The sequence below is a fragment of the Stomoxys calcitrans genome, chromosome 3 (assembly GCF_963082655.1).
Source record: "Stomoxys calcitrans chromosome 3, idStoCalc2.1, whole genome shotgun sequence".
In the NCBI taxonomy this organism is placed as follows: domain Eukaryota; kingdom Metazoa; phylum Arthropoda; class Insecta; order Diptera; family Muscidae; genus Stomoxys; species Stomoxys calcitrans.
The window spans coordinates 74,774,642-74,798,784 of NC_081554.1; the positions used below are offsets into that span (position 1 = coordinate 74,774,642).

The 24,143-nt window shown below is 43.8% G+C and overlaps 1 protein-coding gene across 3 annotated transcripts in view; it reads left to right on the plus strand.

Moving 5' to 3' along the window:
• Nucleotides 1-862: 862 nt before the first annotated feature.
• LOC106094557 (disks large homolog 5) overlaps nt 863-24,143 on the plus strand; it is a 71,841-nt gene continuing 48,560 nt past the window's right edge. For 2 of the 3 annotated variants that reach the window (XM_059364278.1, XM_059364280.1), the window contains exon 1: nt 983-2,256. The gene's annotated coding sequence lies outside the window, so the exon portion shown is untranslated. The other variant, XM_059364279.1, reaches the window with a different exon arrangement.

The following is a 24,143-nucleotide window of genomic DNA, read 5'->3' on the forward strand; positions in this document are numbered from 1 at the left end:
ACTTTCACTACCTGTAAATGAATATATTTTGGTTTCAACCATGACATAATTGCCAGGTAGTGTACCGTAAACAGCTGAGTAAAATTTTTTCTCGCGAAGTGCACCATCTGTCAACGAGTATTTGTTGTGTGTGAGTATTATAGTTAAGAACCAAAACACACCCAAACAACGAAAAATGGTGCGAACTAGTAACAAATACAAAATCAGAGTTGCACTAATCACTGATTTTGACAGATAGTGCGCTCAAAATGTTGGTTGTTGGGCAACTGTCACTACCTGTAAATGAATATATCTTGGTGTCAATGGTGAAAAACGAACATAGTACCAGCCATGACATAATTAACAGGTAGTGTACCGTAAACAGCTGAGTACAATTTTTCTCGCAAAGTGCACTATCTGTCAACGAGTTTTGGTTGCGAGTGTGTATGTAGTTAAGAACTAAAATACACACAAACAACGAAAAATGGAGCGAACTAGTAACATACCCAAAATCAGAGATGCACTAATCTTTGATTTTGACAGATAGTGCATTCAATTATTTTGTTGTTGGGCAACTGCCTCTACCTGTAAATAAATATATCTTTGTACTAGTCTTTAATCGCGATATACATGTTCCATGGCGGCCTGTTGTACGTACCCGATCGACCCGATGGAGTTCTTCATCGGCAAGGGTCGCCGCTTCAGTGTATAACACGCTGCTACAACAATAACAACAACATGTGTTTTCAACTGCGAAATACTAACGTAGTACCGGTCTTTTGACATGCATACGTGCCATTGCTGCCCAGATAGCGTGTAACGTCAACTGTTAATTGGATACTGAATAGTATATTGCTTAGTAGTACTCGGTAGTCGGTGCTAAATGAAGAAGGTGGAAAAGAAACACGTCCAACAAAATCGAAATACGTCTGAGATTTTTTAAGAAAATTATATATTTTCCCAAAAAAATATCAAAATATTTAAGCTCTTTACAATGTGTGTGTTGTAACTAAAATAATCTAACCCCAATTCAATGAAAATTAATAATCTTCAATGCGAATAAAGTGGACTTAAATGTGATACAAATATTTTTGATCAATGAAAAGATGATGAAAAGTGAAAAGTTGAATGAAGCAGCAGCACCACCAGTGGCAGTGGAGAAATGTAAACTTGTGGAGTGAAATTTAAAAAATACACCATATACTCGAAAGTAACTAATGAATGAAATCAATTGAGCTATAAAAACGAAAGCGGTAACGGATAATTTTTTGGGAAATGCATGCGTAAAACATCTGTGCTGAAGGGTCGTCGTTACTAAAGGAATAGTGAGTGTATAAGGTGCGTAACGGGAGAAATGATCACTGATCGATTGATGGATGTATAGAGCACAACAACTTTCTTTCTTCTTTTTTTCTCTCTGTGTGAGATGAGATTTAATTCGTGCTAATTAATTTCAATAGTTTAATACGGTCCCGTCGTTTTTTGCGTTCGTTAAACGGTTTCTTTTAATTCGTATCTGTGTTCTGTATCTGGTTGCGTTTTATTTTTTGTTCTCACGTGTGTGTGCGTATTTGCAATAACAAAATTCGAACGAACATAAAGTATCGTCATTAGTTGCCTGGTCTCTTGTCACCTGTCCACTGTCATTGATCGTCGGTTTGTTGTTGTTGCTGCTGGTTCTGCTGTATTGTGAGCAGTTATTCTCAGTCTTCGTCAGCAGTGTTTTTGTTTGTTATCTGCTACTTGCCTTGCAGTAGTTAACAAACAAACGTCATCGGCAAGAATAACAAATTTATGTTCTCATACAACAATACACCCACCCCACATAAAAAGGAATAACCCCGTTTAAAGAGCACTACGTTACCATACGATCTTTATTGAGGGGCTGTTATTGTTGTGTTGTATATGTGTATGTGTTAATGAATCTGCGCTGATAGTGTTTGGTTTCATCGAAAAGTTGTTTTTTTTTACGCTTTCTTGGCCCATAAGCCTCTAACCACACGATATCTTCTTTGGAGCAAAACGACAGACATTTGTATGCCACTTTTAACTTTTGACATTGTATTCAACGTTTTGATTATTTCGCTATACTTTTGTGTGGTGTAAAGTTTCGAACGGACGTATTTGTATGTTTCTATATATTTGTGTTGTTCATTCTTCTTAAGCGGCTTACAGCTGTTGCCACTGTGATCATAGCAATAATGCTTTGTAAAAGTGCGTTGGAGATTTAATTTCACGCATTTAATTGGATTTTGGGATTTCTCATCAGGAATTAAGGTATGTTAGTTATGTTTGGATCCGCTTATATACCATATGTACACATCTATGTATGTGCAGTTTCTTATGTATCACGTCAATTTATTTCATATAATTTTTAATTTAACAACCAGCCCATAAAAGTATAGGCAAAAACATCTAATTTTTTTGCATGCCCCACTAAAATTACTCCAGGAACAGGAATTTGAAGTTTGTTTTTGGGATTCGGGCCCATGGACGCCCCTAGGGGCTAACACCCACCTGAGGGAGTTGTGTTCTAACCTAGGCAATATGGGTATCAAATGAAAGGTATTGATTAGTTGATTACGAATATGCCAACAAAGGTTCCAAATTTTGTTCCGGGAAGGACCTACAGGGTCTTAAGGATTTGGAACCCCCTTAAACCTAGGCAATATGGGTATCAAATTGAAGGTATGGACGAGTGGATTACAAATATTCATAAAATTAAAATCTAGATGAACTCTAAAAAACTTCATATTTACAAAAAAAAATTTAAAATTTTTCGATTTTTTTTGAATATTTTTTCAATCATTAGTTGTCGTAAAGTATCAATAGTTGGTGCATTATTTTTATCATTTAATAGAATGGGGTCAGCTCCATCTCTAGGCTTCCCAGATAGGGATACTGAGGAAAGTGCGTAAACAATTTCTAACAATAAATTAAAGGAAAATTCTTAGGAGTATATATTGGGTTGCCCAAAAAGTAATTGCGGATTTTTCATATAGTCGGCGTTGACAAATTTTTTCACAGCTTGTGACTCTGTAATTGCATTCTTTCTTCTGTCAGTTATCAGCTGTTACTTTTAGCTTGCTTTAGAAAAAAAGTGTGAAAAAAGTATATTTGATTAAAGTTCATTCTAAGATTTATTAAAAATGCATTTACTTTCTTTTAAAAAATCCGCAATTACTTTTTGGGCAACCCAATAGTACGCAACAATACAAAAAGGAGAAATGAATAACGTGAAGCACCATTTCGTCTAGCTACTATAGGTGAGCAAACTCGTTCCGGTCCACAGGACCGATTGCCGCGGGAACATGAAGGTCATTGGTTATTTCAAGACGCCAATAACTTTCTTTGTCATATCGGGCATCATAGGCACTCATTATTTATGCAAGAGCCGCGACTGCAATTGCAACTACTCCGTTTAGAGCATTCAACTAGCCGCAACCTTTGGACGCGACCGGTAGCTCACAGTTAAGCTTCTCGTGACACCATTGTACACTACAAAGACTGGACCTCAATATTCCAGCATGTGAGGTGCTCACAGCTATCCCGTGCCGGGATCCCACAGGTTTATATGACTTGCTGATACAAGCGGAGTATATCTCCCTAAGCCAAGGAAACAGTCTAATCAGACACAGCTTGAAATACAACCGGCGAAACATCATCAGGGCCTGGCGACTTAAAGTAGTCTAAACTTCTTATCGCCCAAAGAATTTTCGGCTCAGACACAATTTTCCTCATAACTTCTGACGAATGCATAAGAGTGACAACTTCTTCTGAGGTCACGTAGTCCGCTGGAGAATATGTATCAACGAGTAGTTATAGTTGTTGTTGTAGCAGTGTGTTGTACACTGAGGTGGCAGCCCTTGCCGTTGAAGGACTTAATCGGGTCAATCCGGTACGTACAACCGGCTGCCATGGGATTAAGTAGTTCTAGTGTTTCCTCACTATATATTGTCCATTTCTCTGACTTCTGAATATACCCCATCGTAGTAGGTCTAGATCCACCGTAGCGCAGGAGGCCACCGCAAAGCAGAGGTTAGCATGTCCGCCTATGACGCTGAACGCCTGGGTTCGAATCCTGGCGAGATCATCAGAAAAAATTTTCAAACGGTGGTTTTCCCCTCCTAATGCTGGCAACATTTGTAAGGTACTATGCCATATAAAACTTCTCTCCAAAGAGGTGTCGCACTGCGGCACGCCGTTCGGACTCGTCTATAAAAAGGAGGCCTCTTATCATTGAGCTTAAAACTTGAATCGGACTGCACTCATTGATATGTGAGAAGTTTGCTCCTGTTCCTTAGTGGAATGTTCATGGGTAAAATTTGAATTTTGCAATAGGTCTCGGTTAGGTTAGGTTTAAGTGGAAGTCTGCCATCAGACTCACTTAGATGCTTTCGTCTATTGTAATACCACAGAAACAGAAGATGCCTTTTGGTTCCTATCGTTGAACCATCCAGATCGCTTTAAAAAGTCTAGAGGACAGAATCTTTTCTGAGCCTTTCTCAGCTCGCACTTATATTTTCTTAGCTTAGCCTTATAAATGTCCCCGATGTGCAGTCCTTCCTTAGAGCAACCAGGAGAGAAATGGCCACTTAGGAAAAGATGGCCTTTCTAAATTTGGTCAACGTACAGGTCTCGAGATACTCCATTCAATCGTATAAAGATTAGAAATAAGGCTTCATAAGCTGTAGTTTGAGGGCGGTCTCATCCAATCAAGTATTTCCATTTTAGCACAGTGGTCCACGCAAACTTGATTTTTCAATTATGTTAAGTATTTTTCTTTTCAAGTTTTTGATCAAAATTAAATAAAGGGTGATTTTTTTGAGGTTAGGATTTTCATGCATTAGTATTTGACAGATCACGTGGGATTTCAGACATGGTGTCAAAGAGAAAGATGCTCAGTATGCTTTGACATTTCATCATGAATAGACTTACTAACGAGCAACGCTTGCAAATCATTGAATTTTATTACCAAAATCAGTGTTCGGTTCGAAATGTGTTCAAATTTTGACAAATTTTGTTCAGCGATGAGGCTCATTTCTGGTTGAATGGCTACGTAAATAAGCAAAATTGCCGCATTTGGAGTGAAGAGCAACCAGAAGCCGTTCAAGAACTGCCCATGCATACCGAAAAATGCACTGTTTGGTGTGGTTTGTACGCTGGTGGAATCATTGGACCGTATTTTTTCAAAGATGCTGTTGGACGCAACGTTACGGTGAATGAACACATTTCGAACCGAACACTGATTTTGGTAATAAAATTCAATGATTTGCAAGCGTTGCTCGTTAGTAAGTCTATTCATGATGAAATGTCAAAGCATACTGAGCATCTTTCTCTTTGACACCATGTCTGAAATCCCACGTGATCTGTCAAATACTAATGCATGAAAATCCTAACCTCAAAAAAATCACCCTTTAGTTGGAAATCGTATACCGATTAGAAACTAGGCTTTATAAGCTTTCGTTTGAGGTGAGTTTCATCCAATCAACAATTTTATGGTTTGCTCAGTGGTCCTCGCAAACTTATCTTTCGATCATGTTGGGTAATTTTTTTAAGTATTTGCCAAAAATTCCATAGTTAGACGATTATTTATTTTGTATGGATTAGATACTATGTTTCATAAGCTGTCGTTTGGTGTCTCATCGAATCAGTTATCTCCATTTTTGCTCAGTGGTCCACGCAAAAAATTCGATAGTTATACAGGGTGGCTGATGAAAGCCGCTACCAAAAAAAAATGTAATAACTTTTTTTCTATTTAATAATAATAATTTAATAATTAATTTAATTAATTAATTAATTAATTTAATTAATAATAATTTAATAATTAATTTAATAATTTAATTTAACATGAATAAAAGAAAAATGTATTCCATACACCGAAAAAAAAATGTAGCAATATTCATCATTGTAGCAATATTCATCAGCCACCCTGTAGGACTATTTTGATGTAGTTACGAAACTAGGCTTCAGCCGGTTTCATCGACGCAAGATCTTTCATTTTCGCATAGTGGACCAGGCAGTTTAAAAATCTTTATGTTTCTGGGTCCTATTATGGATATTAAAGGTAACAAATTTTATTATAGATTTAGCTCATTATTCTCTAGATGTAATTTATGCTTTCTGTGTCCGGGGATCCATACTCTGGAAAACGATGTCTTGCCCATCAAATATGAAGGAATTCCCCATGTACATAAGCCGTTATGTTGTAGACAGCATGTGCCACGCCACATCGGCAGAACAAAAGAGCGTCCAATATTGAGGAACGTCAGGTTTCCGTCACCCTCTTTCTAGGGGTGATGGCATTATAAGCTGTTTGCATTCTGTGCTTGCTTTTTGAGTCACATTTTCCGAACAATTCAGAACCATACATCAGTGTTGGCAGTAAGTAAGATTTTGCCTGTGGTGTCACACAGAAAAATTCGAATTCTGAAGATTGTGGAAAAGAAGGTACTGCTGCTGAGGGTAAGACCAAACGCTCCGACGTTTTGCTGGATGCAATATTTGCGGAAGCATTGACGAATAATTGATTGTGGCCATCCGGATTCTCATCCGTGCAAGTACGCCAAGATTTGCCTATACTGATTTCTGGTATTGTATTCCGTTTCCTTTTAGTATTGACAGCATTTTGAAACTTAGCTTGATAATAATTTGCTTTGAACCTTTGTATCATTCTATTAACCTCTGTTCTTCTCAACCGAAATTCATCATGAAGCTGCACCGTTTTGAATTTTTTCCACCTTTTGTAAGTCATATCTCTTTGCCCAATCATATCTTCTATGCTGCGATTAAACCATTCTTTGTGGTTTTGACGATTTCGAAAAATTTCTGGGGAACTGAAGAGTTTAGAAGGTGCATCAATTGTAATTAAATGAAACATTCGACTCCAGTCTATGTTGGGAAACTCTGATATGAGTGCAGAATAATTCAGTTCTTTAAAGTTGTACAAGTAACCAGGTTCTGCTGGGGACGGTGGTGGGATATCGTACGGCAAAAAGATTAAATCATGTTTGGAGAAACAAGGAGAACTCAACTGGTCATATAGCAAAACATTGTTAGTGTTATTGACTATAACAAGCGTGCTAAGTTCGTCCGGGCCGAATCTTATATACCCTCCACCATGGATCGCATTTGTCGAGTTCTTTTCCCGGCATCTCTTCTTGGCAAAAAAGGATAAAAGAAAAGATTTGCCCTGCTATTGGAGCGATATCAATATATGGTCCGGTTCGGACCACAATTAAATTATATGTTACAGACCTTTATAAAATGTCAGCCAATTCGAATAAGAATTGCGCCCTTTGGGGGCTTAAGAAGTAAAATAGAGAGAGATCGATTTATATGGGAGCAGTATCAGGCTATAGACCGATTCAGACCATAAAAAAACAGGTATCTTGATGGTCATGAGAGGATGCGTCGTACAAAATTTCAGGCAAATCGGATAATAATTACGACCTCTAGAGGCTCAAGAAGTCAAGTTCCCAGATCGGTTTATATGGCAGCTTTATCAGGTTATGAACCGATTTAAACCTTATTTGACACAGTTATTGAAAGTAAAAATAAAATACTTCGTGCAAAAATTTATTCAAATCGGACAAGAATGGCGCCCTCTAGAGACTCAAGAAGCCAAGACCCAAGGTCGGTTTATATGACAGCTATATCAGGTTATGAACCGATTTTAACCATACTTGGTACACTTGTTGGATATCATAACAAAACACGTCGTGCGAAATTTCATTCCAATCGGATAAGAATTGCGCCTCTAGAGGCTCAAGAAGTCAAGACCCAAGATCGCTTTATATGACAGCTATATCAGGTTATGGACCGATTTGAACTATACTTGGCACAGTTGTTGAAAGTCTTAGAGAAACACGTCGTGCAACATTTTATTCTAAACGGATAAGAATTGTGCCCTTTAGAGGCTCAAGAAGTCAAGACCCAAGATCGGTTTATATGGCAGCTATATCAGGTTATGGACCGATTTGAACCATACTTGGCACAGTTATAGGAAATCATAAGGAAACATGTTGTTCAAAATTTCATACCAATCGCATAAGAATTGTGTCCTCTAGAGGCTCAAGAAGTCAAGACCCAAGATCGCTTTATATGACAGCTATATCAGGTTATGGACCGATTTAAATTACACTTGGCACATTTGTTGAAAGCTATAGCGAAACACGTCGTACAAAATTTCATTCCAATCGGATAAGAATTGTGCACTTTAGAGGCTCAAGAAATCAAGATCCAAGATCGCTTTATATTACAGCTATATCAGGTTATGGACCTATTTGAACCATACTTGGCACAGTTGTTGAAAGTTATAGCGAAACACGTCGTGCAAAAACTTTTGGCATTGATATGACAGATGTCAAGACCAACATTCTGTTTCGACACAATGCGAATTTGATTCGTATAGATTCGTTTCAAACATTTATTAATCTAGCCTCACATGGTCCAAAGCCACAGCCTTGAGCGTCGCTTGACTGTCCACATGTATCTTGATAGTCCGATAGGCGCCTTCATAGACGTCCAACAAAGGTGACAGATTTCTCTTTATATGGTTTATGTGAACAACCTTGACCATTCCTCAAAAAATCCGCTTTATGACCGAAAGCCATAAAGGGGATGGAGCCTTTTTTGTGTTATTCATCAACTAACAATTTTTCTAATCAAGCCATCTGCCAGGGGTTCGTTGATAATACAGCCCTTTAAATCAAATCGACCCAACTAACCAGGTGAGGGGAAATCCGCATGTCCACCCAAGAGTTATGTATGGACTCCAATCAAGGGTTATACTCTACTTATATTTTTATGCTCTCTATATCCTCTTCCAAAACACAGTTTCTTTTAGCATTTTATACAGTGTGAATACACTCGTTACCAGTATGTATGTCAAGCTAACCGATGAGAATCTTCTTTGCGCTTCCATCCAACCGCGAGAAAAGTGTTGGTCTCTTTAACCAATTGATTATAGGTTCGAACATTGTAGCGTGCTAGCCAGCACTCATGTTTTGTGCAAACTATGCAATTTTTATTGTTAATTTTTTCTTTCTAAAATAAAAATTGTTTTATTTGCCATTTTTCTTTTTCGTTTACCGACTTGTGGTTGTACTTTTGCAATAGCTATGGATTGTTATATTAGTTTGAAATTTACTTTAGCCATTGTTGTAGTTTTTCTCTTTTTATGTTTCTCATCATTTCTTTTGGTTTGTTTAATTAGCGAAAGTGATGGGAGTTAAATAAGCGTCATGCCACAACTATTTCTTCGCACATACTCCATTCAATTTTATGTGAAACTAAAATTTTAGAAGAAACCCGAAAACCAGTTGCATTATTTTCTTCAAAAAATTACAAAAACTATGCACAAAATTGAATTTTTGTTACCGTGGAAGAAATTTTGGAGGTCACTGTTGCGCAGAGGATAGCATGTCACCGCTTTACTCAGTTATCTTCGGTTTATTGTATTCAGCCTGAAAGAGTAGTAAAAGAATAATATGAATACAGACCCATGGCTCGGCACGGGATAACTATGAGCACCACACAGGCTGGAACTTTGAGCTCCGATCTGTGTGGCGTTCATTGCTATCACGAAAAGCTTGGCCGCGAGCTACCGGGCACGTCCACAGGTTGCGTATAGTGGAATGCTCTATGTGGAGTAACTGCAATTGCAGCCGCGGAGAACCAGCGGTATTGAGCGGAGGGTCTCAGTGAGAGGCCGGGCGGCACCGGCTCTTTCGTAAATGTCACCACCATGGCGATCCTTGTGAAACTGCTGTAGGTGAGCAAGCTCGATCGCCGCGGGAACAGAGTGACCATTAATTATTTAAAGGCGCCAAAAACTCGTCTTGTCATATCGAGCATTATAGGCACTCAGTATCAGCCGGTGCCACCCGACCTCTCACTGAGACTCTCCGTTCAATATCGCTGATTGTCCGCGACTGCCGTTGGAGCTACTCCGTATCCGTATCCACTATCCCCAGCTTGTAGACGCGCCCGGTAGCTCGCTGCTAAGCTACTTGTGACAGCAAAAACACCACACAGATTGGACCTGAAATTTCCAGCTTGTGTGATGCACACAGCTATTCCGAGCCGGGAGGTGTAACCGGTGCATGGAGTTGGTACATTTCCCATCTTGCTCTGTCCTTACGTCACCACGGGAGTATAATCACACTGAATATGTTGCAAGGTGCTGTACGAACATAGACAGCAGTGGGTCACAAGCGTCGTCGTCGTCGTCCCCTTCTGTGTCCTCGTCCTCGGACTATGTGGCGCTGGTGACCCCTACATGGAGTCTATGGGGATAGCAGTCAAGTCCAGTACTGCCGTAATAGAGGTATACAACGTGTACATACCGCCATTCATAGGTAGCTGTGACCCAGTTAATCTCCAAGCTTACCTGTGTTTGGCCATAATCATCTGGTTCTAGCAGACTTTAAGGCGCATCACATTTCATGGCATTCTCCCCTAGGTAACGACTAGCTGGGCTTAGCTTTGGCAGAGCAGATTGAAGGCTTCACGTTTTGCACGGTGAATGAGGATGCCCCCACTAGGATTAGGTTAGGTTTAAGTGGCAGTCGTTAGACGTTTTCGTCCATTGTGATAACACAGGAACAGAAGAACCATCCAGATCGCTTTAAAAAGCCCAACAACTTGCGAATGTTCACATCCGCTAAATCAGACAGGTTCTCAAAAAAATGAGAACTTAAAGTGGAACTCATTCTGACTGCTAGTGTGGGACACACACAGAAGGTGTTCAATAGTCTCTTCTTCTTCGATGTGCTCACAGCTTCTGCAAAAGTCGTTGCTGGCAACCTTCAGACTGTCATCATGTTTTCCGATTAGACAGTGGCCTGTCATGACGGACACAACGACTGAGACGTCTGTTCTAGTCAGTGACAGCAAAGCGGTAGACCTCTTCAAGTTAGGCCACATCGTTTTGGAATGCTCACAGCCCCCTCTTTGTGACCATCTATCATTCGTTGTCCTTCGGGCTTGGTTCTGAAAACTTAGCTTATATGTCGCTAGAGGCCTACCCACAGATTCCAGCATCCCTGGAATGTGTAGGGTAGTTGTTAGTCTCGCAAGCTCGTCCACTTTACAATACCATGGGTTATAGAAGTCTACGTAACTTCTATTACCAGGGCTATCGTAGTTCCAATCGGTTCTATCATGAATAGTGGTACAGTACTTTTTATCAAAAAGCGGCTCAGGGTGTAATCCAAGAGGAAACTCCCTTAACCTCACGGCAGTGATCGCATCAATTTGTCTAGCCACAATGTCCCGAGGCAATAGATGTAGCACCCCACCAGGTTTAAGAGGAAGTGTAGCAGCTCGCGAGACATTTCCATTGCATCGCCTGATCTCCTGAGTGATGTATCCTGACAAGCTGTCATTTTATTGGGATCAAACAACCTCCCCATAATTCTCACCATCGACTGACCACCCGACTTCATAAGCTCTGAGCGCCCGATGTTCATCAATCAGAAGAAGGCCGATTGAGCCGTCTTCAGAGAGTACACCAATCGCCGTTTTAGTGAACTGACGCTCCCCTTGAATGTGAAAATTGCCGAGAGGAAATTCCGAGACATCATTAAGGCAGCAGCCGCTCGCTTTATACCAGCCGGTCGAGTACCCCAAGTGCGGCCCACCTTTGTACTGTCAAAGATGTGAGCTGTTAAGACTCCCATAGTTGAGATGTCCGTGAAGATAAATTTGAATATAACTTAGCCAAGACACAAACCTGACATTTTAACAGAGCTATGTTAAATGATAAACAGAGAACTGTTAACTAATTTTCTTTTGTATTTTAAATAAAAAAACATTTTTAGCATTTTCTCACCAAATATTTTCTAAAATCACTTGCTAAAGAATTTATCAACAACTATAAAATGCTTAATAAAAGCTAAACCCTCAAACCTCTATGCCAACAATATTTTTTGAAGAAATATCTCCGATCTGAAATACAATTTGAATATGGGGACTTCTGATTCTAAAAGCTCTTGGTAGGGGCTAATTCTGGTATTAGTTTGTATCACCTATCTATGACGAGTGCACTGCATTGCCATTTTAAAAATGGGTCATATAGGTCTTCAAAAAATATTGTTGGCAAAGAGATTTGAGGGTTTAGCTATTATTAAGCATTTTATAGTCGTAGATAAATTCTTTAGCAAGTGATTTTAGAAAATATTTGGTGAGAAAATGCTAAAAATGTTTTTTTTTTTTATTTAAAATACAAAAGAAAATTAGTTAACAGTGCTCTGTTTATCACTTAACATAGCTCTGTTAAAATGTCAGGTTTATGCCTTGGCTAAGTTATATTCAAATTTATCTTCACGGACATATAGTTGAGCCAAAACTATTCCAGTTTGTCGTGGAAGGTTACCAAAGGTAGTGGACGCATTTATGGCGCCATGGTCATCATATTGCACTGTCGTCGTACTGCCGCTGTCCATGAAGTGCACTATATGACAGTATAATTGGTGGCCCATAAAACTTCTTGTTACAAAGTAATTAGCTTAAAAGGTAAGGTAAACACTTAACCCAACAGGTGTCATCCAAGTGGTCGCTATGATGTACAATTGCCCGCACTTGCTACAATTGGATGGCGTCAATAGGAGAAAGAACGGTTATCAATGCTTAAATCTGGAAAGGAAAGCCAAGTTGGCCATATCCTCCAAAAGCAGACTGTATCGAAATGCTTTAAAAGTTTAGTTTGGGGACCGTTCTATGACACGATTTGATCTGCAATATCAGGGCTACCATGTGCGGTGATGGTGTGTAAATATCTCTTTTTTTCATACATTCCTGGATTTATTTGTTTTAATTTTTTTTGGACAGACATGGAATAGTCTTTTGGCAAATTTTGGTTATTTTTTCAACAATGGAAATGAAATAAATGCGCATTGATTTATGAAAAGAAACACAAAAAAGAAAAAAGCTAAGTAGAGCCAATGAAGAAACACAAACCCATTGCTGTGGCCTCCTTTACTTCTTTTTTTTGTTGGGTCGAGTTTTAATAATAGTCTTTGGAATTCCCATAGCCACTTTTGCTATAACCAGTTAGTTGTACGACAAAGAGAAGTAACTGAAACCAAAAGACCAAACTGAACTTGATTTAACACTTACACCAACAATGCTTTACTTGGGATGGATGCTCCGAAAAATGTAGAAAATTTAAAGACACTACCAACATTCAGTTTTCTTCAATAGCGGTATACAGTAAAAGAAAATATTGGTGTTTGTCGCTGGAAGACACATTCCATGGCAGCCGGTTGTAGGTACCGGATTGACCCGATGAAGTCCTTCATCGGCAAGGAGCTGCCGACTCAGTGTACAACCCATTGCTACATAATAATCAAAGTATTCGACGAAATAGGCTGGTCCAGGGATGGAAAATGTCCGTACTATGGTACTTTTTCGACTCGAGGGGTCCGTAGTACCCATACGGCCGATTTAGTAACAATTTAAGCAGAATATCGACGCTAAGTTTTGTGACACTTTGCATAAGATATACTTCTTAGCCAATTCCACGGGATGGGTTATGGCTAATATCGTTATTCCATTTGCAACACCTTTATGTTAAGGTGGGGATATACCTCCGCCCCATGCCACTATAAACATACACCTAAGCCAGTAAGTGGCTTGTTGTGCGCTCAACACTAATAGGTAACCTCAATAAAGAAAATACAGGTCAGGAATTCCGTGCAACTTACAAAATTCCCTATTGTTTTCCATACCACGCCCCTAAGTTGGTTAATACCTAGTATTGTGTTCCCACCTAAGTTCCGATGTCTGTTAGCCACGAAAATCGGGCAATGACATAGGAAATTCTCCAACGTCTCACCATCTTCCCAACATGTCTTACACTTGCTGTCATTTGCCGCACCAATTTTGCATAAGTGAGCTCGTGTGCAAATAGACGAGCCAGTGCTTGGAGTGTTTGTAAAATTTATGGATCAGTTTACATTGATGGGGGGTATCGGCGACGCATGAACCACGAACTTTATGAGCTGTATGACGACGTTAGAATAGTTAAACGTAGTCATGTAGTCTTTTAAAGGCAATCCCGATGGTAGACGCAAACTCGGATGGCCAAGAGCCTGATCGAAAGTTCAAATGGTGAGAGACACCTGGAATCTTCGTGTCAGAGATTATAGAAGGGGTGCAGAAGATCGAGGTGTTTGGAAGATGTTCTGTCATAGCCAATTAAAGTAAGGTAAAGAGCTCATAGTCCTATGTTTCCTGTTATGATATCGAAAGCTGTACTGACCTCCTGCCTCGTCTTCTCACAATCTGGATTTCCCCATAGGATTTTCGTCGTCCTACTGACCGTTTGTAGCCCACGCCAATAACTCGACATGCGTCGACCCGAAAGGCTTCGAGTTAACCAAGTGTATTGACGGAAGCCCTTTGGCCTTCATTGTCAAATTGCCTGCTTTTTCATTCCCCCTTACTCCGTTATGGTCCGGCACTCCTCAATGAAGGCGTTAATCTCCTTTTTAAACTCAAGACTGTTCGTGACCTTACCGTCCTGGTTGTTATTGCCCTGATGTCCGTAAAGATGTTTGCACTCGACGTCCTCGCGTTAACACCACACCACCTCATGCATTACGTGATTCCCCATGGTGGACCGTATTATGGTCAGGCAGTCTAAAACAGATCTCAGTCTCTCAATGTAGACTCCGTGTGCCGCTGGCAGCAGTGCCTCGTTCTCGACCTCAAGGTTCATCTCAGGTATCCGATTGGAAACCTCTTCCATTCATTCCAGGTTTCCTATCGTCGCCTCGATGGTATGATTTGCTCCTATCCTCTGCACTCTCCCATTGCCTTAAGTCTCATAGCCGCAGTAGCTGCCTCGCACTTAATCTGTATGTCTTTGGGTCGTATATCTAGAATAATCTCCAGTGCGCTAGTGGGCGTGGTCCTCATTGCTTCGCCTATGCCAAGACAACATGTTATCTGAACCTGTTGTATTATTCTTACGTTGCAATTTTTCTCCATCGCAATTCTCCAAACTACTGAGTATTTTTCTAATCATGCTCCTATAGAGCCAGTGGATTATCCTCGGATTCAGGCTCCACTTCGAGCTCTACGGTTTAGTTCTGCCTGCAGTATTTTGTTCTGATTTTAAACATTCATGCCAATTTAAAAATCGGCATGTAACCTGTTTTAGCTCTCATGTATTTGTGGAAATAACGATCTGCCAATGACTGACGAGCTGTTATATTTGAGGTCCCCCAAATTTGGTATCCTTTCCAAAGCGACCTGTCCAAAGAGTTCGAGAATAAGTACAACAGCTGGTTTAAATCGGCTCAAAAGGGCCTTATGGGTCGGTTTTTGAGATTCAAAAGCTCTATAGCGTCTCTAAAACACTTGAGAGCGTTCTGAGAGGGGACAGAATTTGGCCGGAGTCTAGCTCAGAAAACCTTGAGCTCCTGTTTGCGATGCACTTATCTGTTGTAGTCACTCTACAGTCTTAAAAAATTAAGAGTTTTGAGTTGAAATTTGTTACATATCCATATTTTTCGTAAACGCAGGTTAAGTTCTGGAACGGGCCAAATCGGAATATATTTCGATATACGTAGCTGCCATATAAACCGATCTGCGAATATAGGGTCTTAAGCCTTTAAAAGGCGCATTTATTGTCCGATTTCGCTGTAATTTTAAACAGCGTGATGTATAACGACTTCTGACACTAGACACGAATATGGTCCAGATCGGACCATATATAGATATAGCTGCCGACTGGTCTGACTGTGCTCTTCATGATGTGCTAGACTACATAGAACGGAATTTGGGGAGAAAGTCTACACATGAGTCTACAATGGATATAAGGATTCCTTTTTTTCCTGTTAAATTGGGCCTATACTTTGCGGAAGGTCAAGATTATGACCCATCCCTATTAGAGCGTCCGATTAGGAAGATTGTGTTTAGAGGAACACTTTGAAGATAGAAGGGGGCATTAGTTATCAATGGAATTCTCAGGTATTTTAAAGAGGAAAAAGGAAAAGGATGTTCGGGATGATGCACTATATTTTTACCGCAGTACTTCAATAGATTCTCACATAAGCCGCTTATATCGGTTGCAAGGTGAAGCGCGCTGCGGGTGGCTCCCTATTCCATATTTGAAATAATGCCTCTGCTTTTATATGTTGGGCAGCACCATTTTTTAGTGTGGCAGTTGGAAATGTGAGGTTTTTCGAACTTTAGGCTCTCTTTTACTCTGCTGGGGCTGTTGGGGACGCATGGCTGCAGGATATATGCAATGCTATGGACTTTGTGCCTAGGGGTCTTTCCATGTTGATTAATTGAACTTCGCTTTCTCTGGGTTTGATATGCCACACATTTTTCCTGGACCTACTGTACATTGATTGGAGGGGCAATCTGGGTCTGAAACGAGTGGATCTGGCTGGGCATTTAAACAGGTGACGTGTGGTCCCAGGTCACAATCGGGACACACAACCAGAACTTTGGCATTACTTTTTGCTCTCTAGGAGTTTAGGTTTCTGCATCTGCCAGATCGTAATTAAGCCAGAATTACTCTAGTTTGGCGGGGGAGATCATTTTCTTCAGTTGCAATTGTATGCAGTCGTTCTCCAAGAACCACCTTCACCCTGTAGCTTTTCACCGCATCTGCTAACGTGTCAGCATGAATGTTGTCGTAGACATGCTTCATATGCCGCTTGATGTTGTTGTTGTTGTAGCAGTTTGTTGTGTTCTATCTTTCATCTGCTTGATTCTATTGAGTGACGTATTTTCATGTGGAGGTGGCGATCCTCGTCAAGCTCTTGTAGGTGAGAAAGCTCGTTCCGCACCAAAGGACCGACAGCCGCGAGAACAGGGTGGCCATTGATTATTTGAAGGCGCCAATAACTCGTCTTGTCAATCCCATGGCAGCCGGTTGTACGTACCGGATTGACCTGATGGAATCTTCATCGGCAAGGGCTGCCGCCTCAGTGTACGTGTTCGTCTTTTTTCGTCATGGGAGAGGCACATCCCGGAGTGCCTTCTCCGTATGCTTTTGGTCCGTGCCGGGATTGAAAAGAACCCCGGACCCTGGTTCTGTTCCGTTTGCCAGAACCGCCTTCATCATCGGTCAGTGTCGGTGAGGTGTAACGGGTGCTTGGAGTGGGTACATTTCCGTTCTTGCTCTGGCCTAACTTCGCTACGGGAGTATAGTCATACTGGCTATGTCGCTAGGTGCTGTGCGAACATAGCCAGCAGTGGGTCACAAGCGTCGCCGTCGTCGCCTTCGGCGTCCTCGCCGTCGGACTATGCGACCCCCCCGACCTCTCCCGTACGGCAATTTATGCAAAGACAGCACCCTAGCCCTACTATTGCCAGGCCAGTGTCGGGAAATGTATCGTTCCTGCAGTTAAACTGCAATGGACTGCGAGGCAAGATTGATGAGATTGTGGATTTTATGAGTCGGAAGAGCATATCGGTCGCAGCGATCCAGGAGACAAAGCTGACTAACACCTGCAGCTTGCACAGTTGTCACGGCTACAATGTGCTACGTAAGGATCGCTCAAGGAATGGAGGTGGGGGATTGGCCTTCGTTATACACCATTCCGTGCAGTATAGACCTATCTCGCCTGCGCTTGACGCTAGTGACCCATACATGGAATGTATGGGGGTAGCAGTCAAGTCTGGTACTGCCGAGATAGAGATATACAACGTGTATATACCGCCGGTTGGCAGCTGTGTCCCGATTAATGGCCAGGCCTACAGCCCCGACATAAGTGGGTTGCTATCTGGCCATAGTCGTCTGGTTCTGGGGGATTTCAATGCACATCACTCGTCATGGCATTCTCCCCTAGGCAACGACCAGCGTGGCATAGCTTTGGCAGAGCAGATAGATAGCTCCACGTTTTGCACGGTGAATGAGGATGCCCCCACTAGGATTACGAGGAGGTGCAGCAGCTCGCCAGACATCTCAATCGCATCCCCTGATCTCCTGAGTGACGTATCCTGGCAAGCCGTCATCTCTTTGGGGTCAGACCACCTCCCCATAATCCTCACCATCGACCGACCACCCGACTTCATAACCTCTGAGCGCCGAACGTTCATCAACTACAAGAAGGCCAATTGGACTGGCTTCAGAGAGTATACCAATCGCCGCTTCAATGAACTGCCACCCCCCTCTGATGTGCTTGTGGCCGAGAGGAAATTCCGAGACATCATCAACGCAGCAGCCGCTCGCTTTATACCAGCCGGTCGAATACCGCAAGTGCGACCCAATTTCCCGGCGCAAGCAGTGGTACTCGCAGACGAGCGTGATGGGATTCGTGCTATGGACCCCGCTAACCCCAGAATCAGCGAGCTGAATCTGGAAATAAACAGGGTAGTCAACGAACATAAGCGGAATTTGTGGCTGGAACACTTGGAGCAATGCAACTTAGGCACCGGTGCAGGCAAATTGTGGGCCACTGTTAAGTCTCTCTCGAACCCCGGTAGACGGGACGACAGGACTTCAGTCACTTTTGGCGAGTTAACCGTGACTGATCCGAAGAGATGCGCCAGGTTGTTCAACCGTCAATTTATCGTGCATCCCGAGAGAGACAGGGCAAGGAGGAGAGCCATTCGCCGTATTCGTGGTCTCCGAGCCGATGAACAGCCATCACAATTTACCGTGGGCGAAGTTACGAATGTCATCCGTGGCGCCAAATTTTCCAAGGCGTTGGGCCCCGACGGAATCTCTACATTGATGCTGAAGAATCTGGATTTACCTGGAGTTGAGTACCTTACCACTGTCCTTAACCTGTCATTGAACACTCTTATAGTTCCCGATGTCTGGAAAATGGGCAGAGTGATCCCGCTACTGAAGCCTGGTAAAGACCCGAGTTTGGGGGAGTCGTACAGACCGATCTCCCTTCTCTCACCAGTGGCTAAGACGCTTGAGGCATTACTCCTCCCGAGCCTCGTAGGAGAATTTCCATTCGCCGAGCATCAACACGGATTTCGGAGACTGCACAGCACAACAACAGCTTTGCATGCCATCACCACACACATTTGCCGTGGCTTCAATCAACCCAGGCCATGTGATAGGACGGTCCTCGTAGCATTGGACCTATCGAAGGCATTCGACACGGTCAACCATGCCAAATTATTTGAGGACATCGCCAACGCGTCCCTCCAGCCAGGCCTTAAACGTTGGGTCGCGAATTATCTGTGTGGCCGCCAGTCATTTGTGGAATTTAGGGATAAGAAGTCAAAACACCGTAGAGTGAAACAGGGAGTTCCCCAAGGCGGGGTGATATCTCCGGCTCTGTTTAACCTCTACCTATCCTCCATCCCACCTCCTCCAGACGGCATAGAGATCGTATCATATGCGGACGACTGTACGATCTTGGCATCAGGCCCCCCACCCATTGATGACATCTGCGATAGGTTGAACGTCTACCTCAACGAGCTTGCCTCATATTTCGCTGCAAGAAATCTGAAGATATCCGCCACCAAATCTTCAGCCACACTGTTCACTACAAATACGCGTGAGGTGAATTCTGAGCTGACTGTGATGGTCGATGGAGAATTGATTCCGACCATCAAGTGTCCCAAAATACTTGGCGTCACATTTGACAGCTCCTACACTTTCTCCCCACATGCCACAGCAATCTGCAATAAAGTCAAAAGTAGAAACAAGGTCCTCAAGTCACTCGCTGGCAGCACTTGGGGTGCAGACAAAGAAACCTTGTTGACCACGTACAAAGCAATTGGCCGGTCTGTGGTAAGTTATGCAGCGCCAGTGTGGTCACGTCAGCTTTGTGACACGCAGTGGAATAATATTCAGATCTGTCAGAATGCCGCCCTCCGAACTGCGACGGGCTGCCTCCTTAGTTCTCATGTGGACCACCTCCACCAGGAGACAAAGATCCTACCAGTGCGAAGACATAACTACATGCTGTCTAAGCAATACCTTTTGGGCTGTTATCGCAGAAATCATCCAAATCATCATCTTGTGGACAGATACCCACCGCCCAGAAGCCTTAAGGTAGATCTACATGATCTAGAGCGTGAGGTCCAGCGCTACAAGAGAGAACCTCTAGATCAAGCGGCATATCAAGCGGGTCTGAACAACATTCATGCAGACACGGTAGCAGACGCGTTAACTGGCTACCGGGTGAATGTAGTCCTTGGAGAACGACCGCCACCCATTGCACCCGAAGAAATCGACCTCCCCCGGCAAACCAGAGTGATTCTGGCTCAATTACGTTCCGGCAGATGCAGCCGCCTCAATTCCCACAGAGCTAGGATTGATGCCGACGTGCAAGATGTATGTCCCGACTGTAACCAGGGACCGCACGATACACGTCACCTGTTTAACTGCCCGGCCAGACCCACTCGACTCAGACCCAGATCCCTGTGGACGCACCCCATCTTAGTCGCGGAGTTCCTGGGTCTTGACACTCAACAGAATCAAGCAGACGAGAGATAGTACACAATAAACTGCTACAACAACAACAACAACAACTCGTCTTGTCATATCGAGCATCATAGGCACTCAGTACATGTGCAAGAGCCGCTGCCGCCCGGCACCTCCGCTCGATACCGCTGATTGTCCCCGACTGCCGTTGCAGCTACTCCGTATGAAGCATTCCACTATTCGCAATCTGTGGACGCGCCCGGTAGCTCGCAGATGAACACCACACAAATTAGAGCTCAATGTTCTGGCTGGGCATTTAAACAGGTGACGTGTGGTCCCAGGTCACAATCGGGACACACAACCAGAACTTTGGCATTACTTTTTGCTCTCTAGGAGTTTAGGTTTCTGCATCTGCCAGATCGTAATTAAGCCAGAATTACTCTAGTTTGGCGGGGGAGATCATTTTCTTCAGTTGCAATTGTATGCAGTCGTTCTCCAAGAACCACCTTCACCCTGTAGCTTTTCACCGCATCTGCTAACGTGTCAGCATGAATGTTGTCGTAGACATGCTTCATATGCCGCTTGATGTTGTTGTTGTTGTAGCAGTTTGTTGTGTTCTATCTTTCATCTGCTTGATTCTATTGAGTGACGTATTTTCATGTGGAGGTGGCGATCCTCGTCAAGCTCTTGTAGGTGAGAAAGCTCGTTCCGCACCAAAGGACCGACAGCCGCGAGAACAGGGTGGCCATTGATTATTTGAAGGCGCCAATAACTCGTCTTGTCAATCCCATGGCAGCCGGTTGTACGTACCGGATTGACCTGATGGAATCTTCATCGGCAAGGGCTGCCGCCTCAGTGTACGTGTTCGTCTTTTTTCGTCATGGGAGAGGCACATCCCGGAGTGCCTTCTCCGTATGCTTTTGGTCCGTGCCGGGATTGAAAAGAACCCCGGACCCTGGTTCTGTTCCGTTTGCCAGAACCGCCTTCATCATCGGTCAGTGTCGGTGAGGTGTAACGGGTGCTTGGAGTGGGTACATTTCCGTTCTTGCTCTGGCCTAACTTCGCTACGGGAGTATAGTCATACTGGCTATGTCGCTAGGTGCTGTGCGAACATAGCCAGCAGTGGGTCACAAGCGTCGCCGTCGTCGCCTTCGGCGTCCTCGCCGTCGGACTATGCGACCCCCCCGACCTCTCCCGTACGGCAATTTATGCAAAGACAGCACCCTAGCCCTACTATTGCCAGGCCAGTGTCGGGAAATGTATCGTTCCTGCAGTTAAACTGCAATGGACTGCGAGGCAAGATTGATGAGATTGTGGATTTTATGAGTCGGAAGAGCATATCGGTCGCAGCGATCCAGGAGACAAAGCTGACTAACACCTGCAGCTTGCACAGTTGTCACGGCTACAATGTGCTACGTAAGGATCGCTCAAGGAATGGAGGTGGGGGATTGGCCTTCGTTATACACCATTCCGTGCAGTATAGACCTATCTCGCCTGCGCTTGACGCTAGTGACCCATACATGGAATGTATGGGGGTAGCAGTCAAGTCTGGTACTGCCGAGATAGAGATATACAACGTGTATATACCGCCGGTTGGCAGCTGTGTCCCGATTAATGGCCAGGCCTACAGCCCCGACATAAGTGGGTTGCTATCTGGCCATAGTCGTCTGGTTCTGGGGGATTTCAATGCACATCACTCGTCATGGCATTCTCCCCTAGGCAACGACCAGCGTGGCATAGCTTTGGCAGAGCAGATAGATAGCTCCACGTTTTGCACGGTGAATGAGGATGCCCCCACTAGGATTACGAGGAGGTGCAGCAGCTCGCCAGACATCTCAATCGCATCCCCTGATCTCCTGAGTGACGTATCCTGGCAAGCCGTCATCTCTTTGGGGTCAGACCACCTCCCCATAATCCTCACCATCGACCGACCACCCGACTTCATAACCTCTGAGCGCCGAACGTTCATCAACTACAAGAAGGCCAATTGGACTGGCTTCAGAGAGTATACCAATCGCCGCTTCAATGAACTGCCACCCCCCTCTGATGTGCTTGTGGCCGAGAGGAAATTCCGAGACATCATCAACGCAGCAGCCGCTCGCTTTATACCAGCCGGTCGAATACCGCAAGTGCGACCCAATTTCCCGGCGCAAGCAGTGGTACTCGCAGACGAGCGTGATGGGATTCGTGCTATGGACCCCGCTAACCCCAGAATCAGCGAGCTGAATCTGGAAATAAACAGGGTAGTCAACGAACATAAGCGGAATTTGTGGCTGGAACACTTGGAGCAATGCAACTTAGGCACCGGTGCAGGCAAATTGTGGGCCACTGTTAAGTCTCTCTCGAACCCCGGTAGACGGGACGACAGGACTTCAGTCACTTTTGGCGAGTTAACCGTGACTGATCCGAAGAGATGCGCCAGGTTGTTCAACCGTCAATTTATCGTGCATCCCGAGAGAGACAGGGCAAGGAGGAGAGCCATTCGCCGTATTCGTGGTCTCCGAGCCGATGAACAGCCATCACAATTTACCGTGGGCGAAGTTACGAATGTCATCCGTGGCGCCAAATTTTCCAAGGCGTTGGGCCCCGACGGAATCTCTACATTGATGCTGAAGAATCTGGATTTACCTGGAGTTGAGTACCTTACCACTGTCCTTAACCTGTCATTGAACACTCTTATAGTTCCCGATGTCTGGAAAATGGGCAGAGTGATCCCGCTACTGAAGCCTGGTAAAGACCCGAGTTTGGGGGAGTCGTACAGACCGATCTCCCTTCTCTCACCAGTGGCTAAGACGCTTGAGGCATTACTCCTCCCGAGCCTCGTAGGAGAATTTCCATTCGCCGAGCATCAACACGGATTTCGGAGACTGCACAGCACAACAACAGCTTTGCATGCCATCACCACACACATTTGCCGTGGCTTCAATCAACCCAGGCCATGTGATAGGACGGTCCTCGTAGCATTGGACCTATCGAAGGCATTCGACACGGTCAACCATGCCAAATTATTTGAGGACATCGCCAACGCGTCCCTCCAGCCAGGCCTTAAACGTTGGGTCGCGAATTATCTGTGTGGCCGCCAGTCATTTGTGGAATTTAGGGATAAGAAGTCAAAACACCGTAGAGTGAAACAGGGAGTTCCCCAAGGCGGGGTGATATCTCCGGCTCTGTTTAACCTCTACCTATCCTCCATCCCACCTCCTCCAGACGGCATAGAGATCGTATCATATGCGGACGACTGTACGATCTTGGCATCAGGCCCCCCACCCATTGATGACATCTGCGATAGGTTGAACGTCTACCTCAACGAGCTTGCCTCATATTTCGCTGCAAGAAATCTGAAGATATCCGCCACCAAATCTTCAGCCACACTGTTCACTACAAATACGCGTGAGGTGAATTCTGAGCTGACTGTGATGGTCGATGGAGAATTGATTCCGACCATCAAGTGTCCCAAAATACTTGGCGTCACATTTGACAGCTCCTACACTTTCTCCCCACATGCCACAGCAATCTGCAATAAAGTCAAAAGTAGAAACAAGGTCCTCAAGTCACTCGCTGGCAGCACTTGGGGTGCAGACAAAGAAACCTTGTTGACCACGTACAAAGCAATTGGCCGGTCTGTGGTAAGTTATGCAGCGCCAGTGTGGTCACGTCAGCTTTGTGACACGCAGTGGAATAATATTCAGATCTGTCAGAATGCCGCCCTCCGAACTGCGACGGGCTGCCTCCTTAGTTCTCATGTGGACCACCTCCACCAGGAGACAAAGATCCTACCAGTGCGAAGACATAACTACATGCTGTC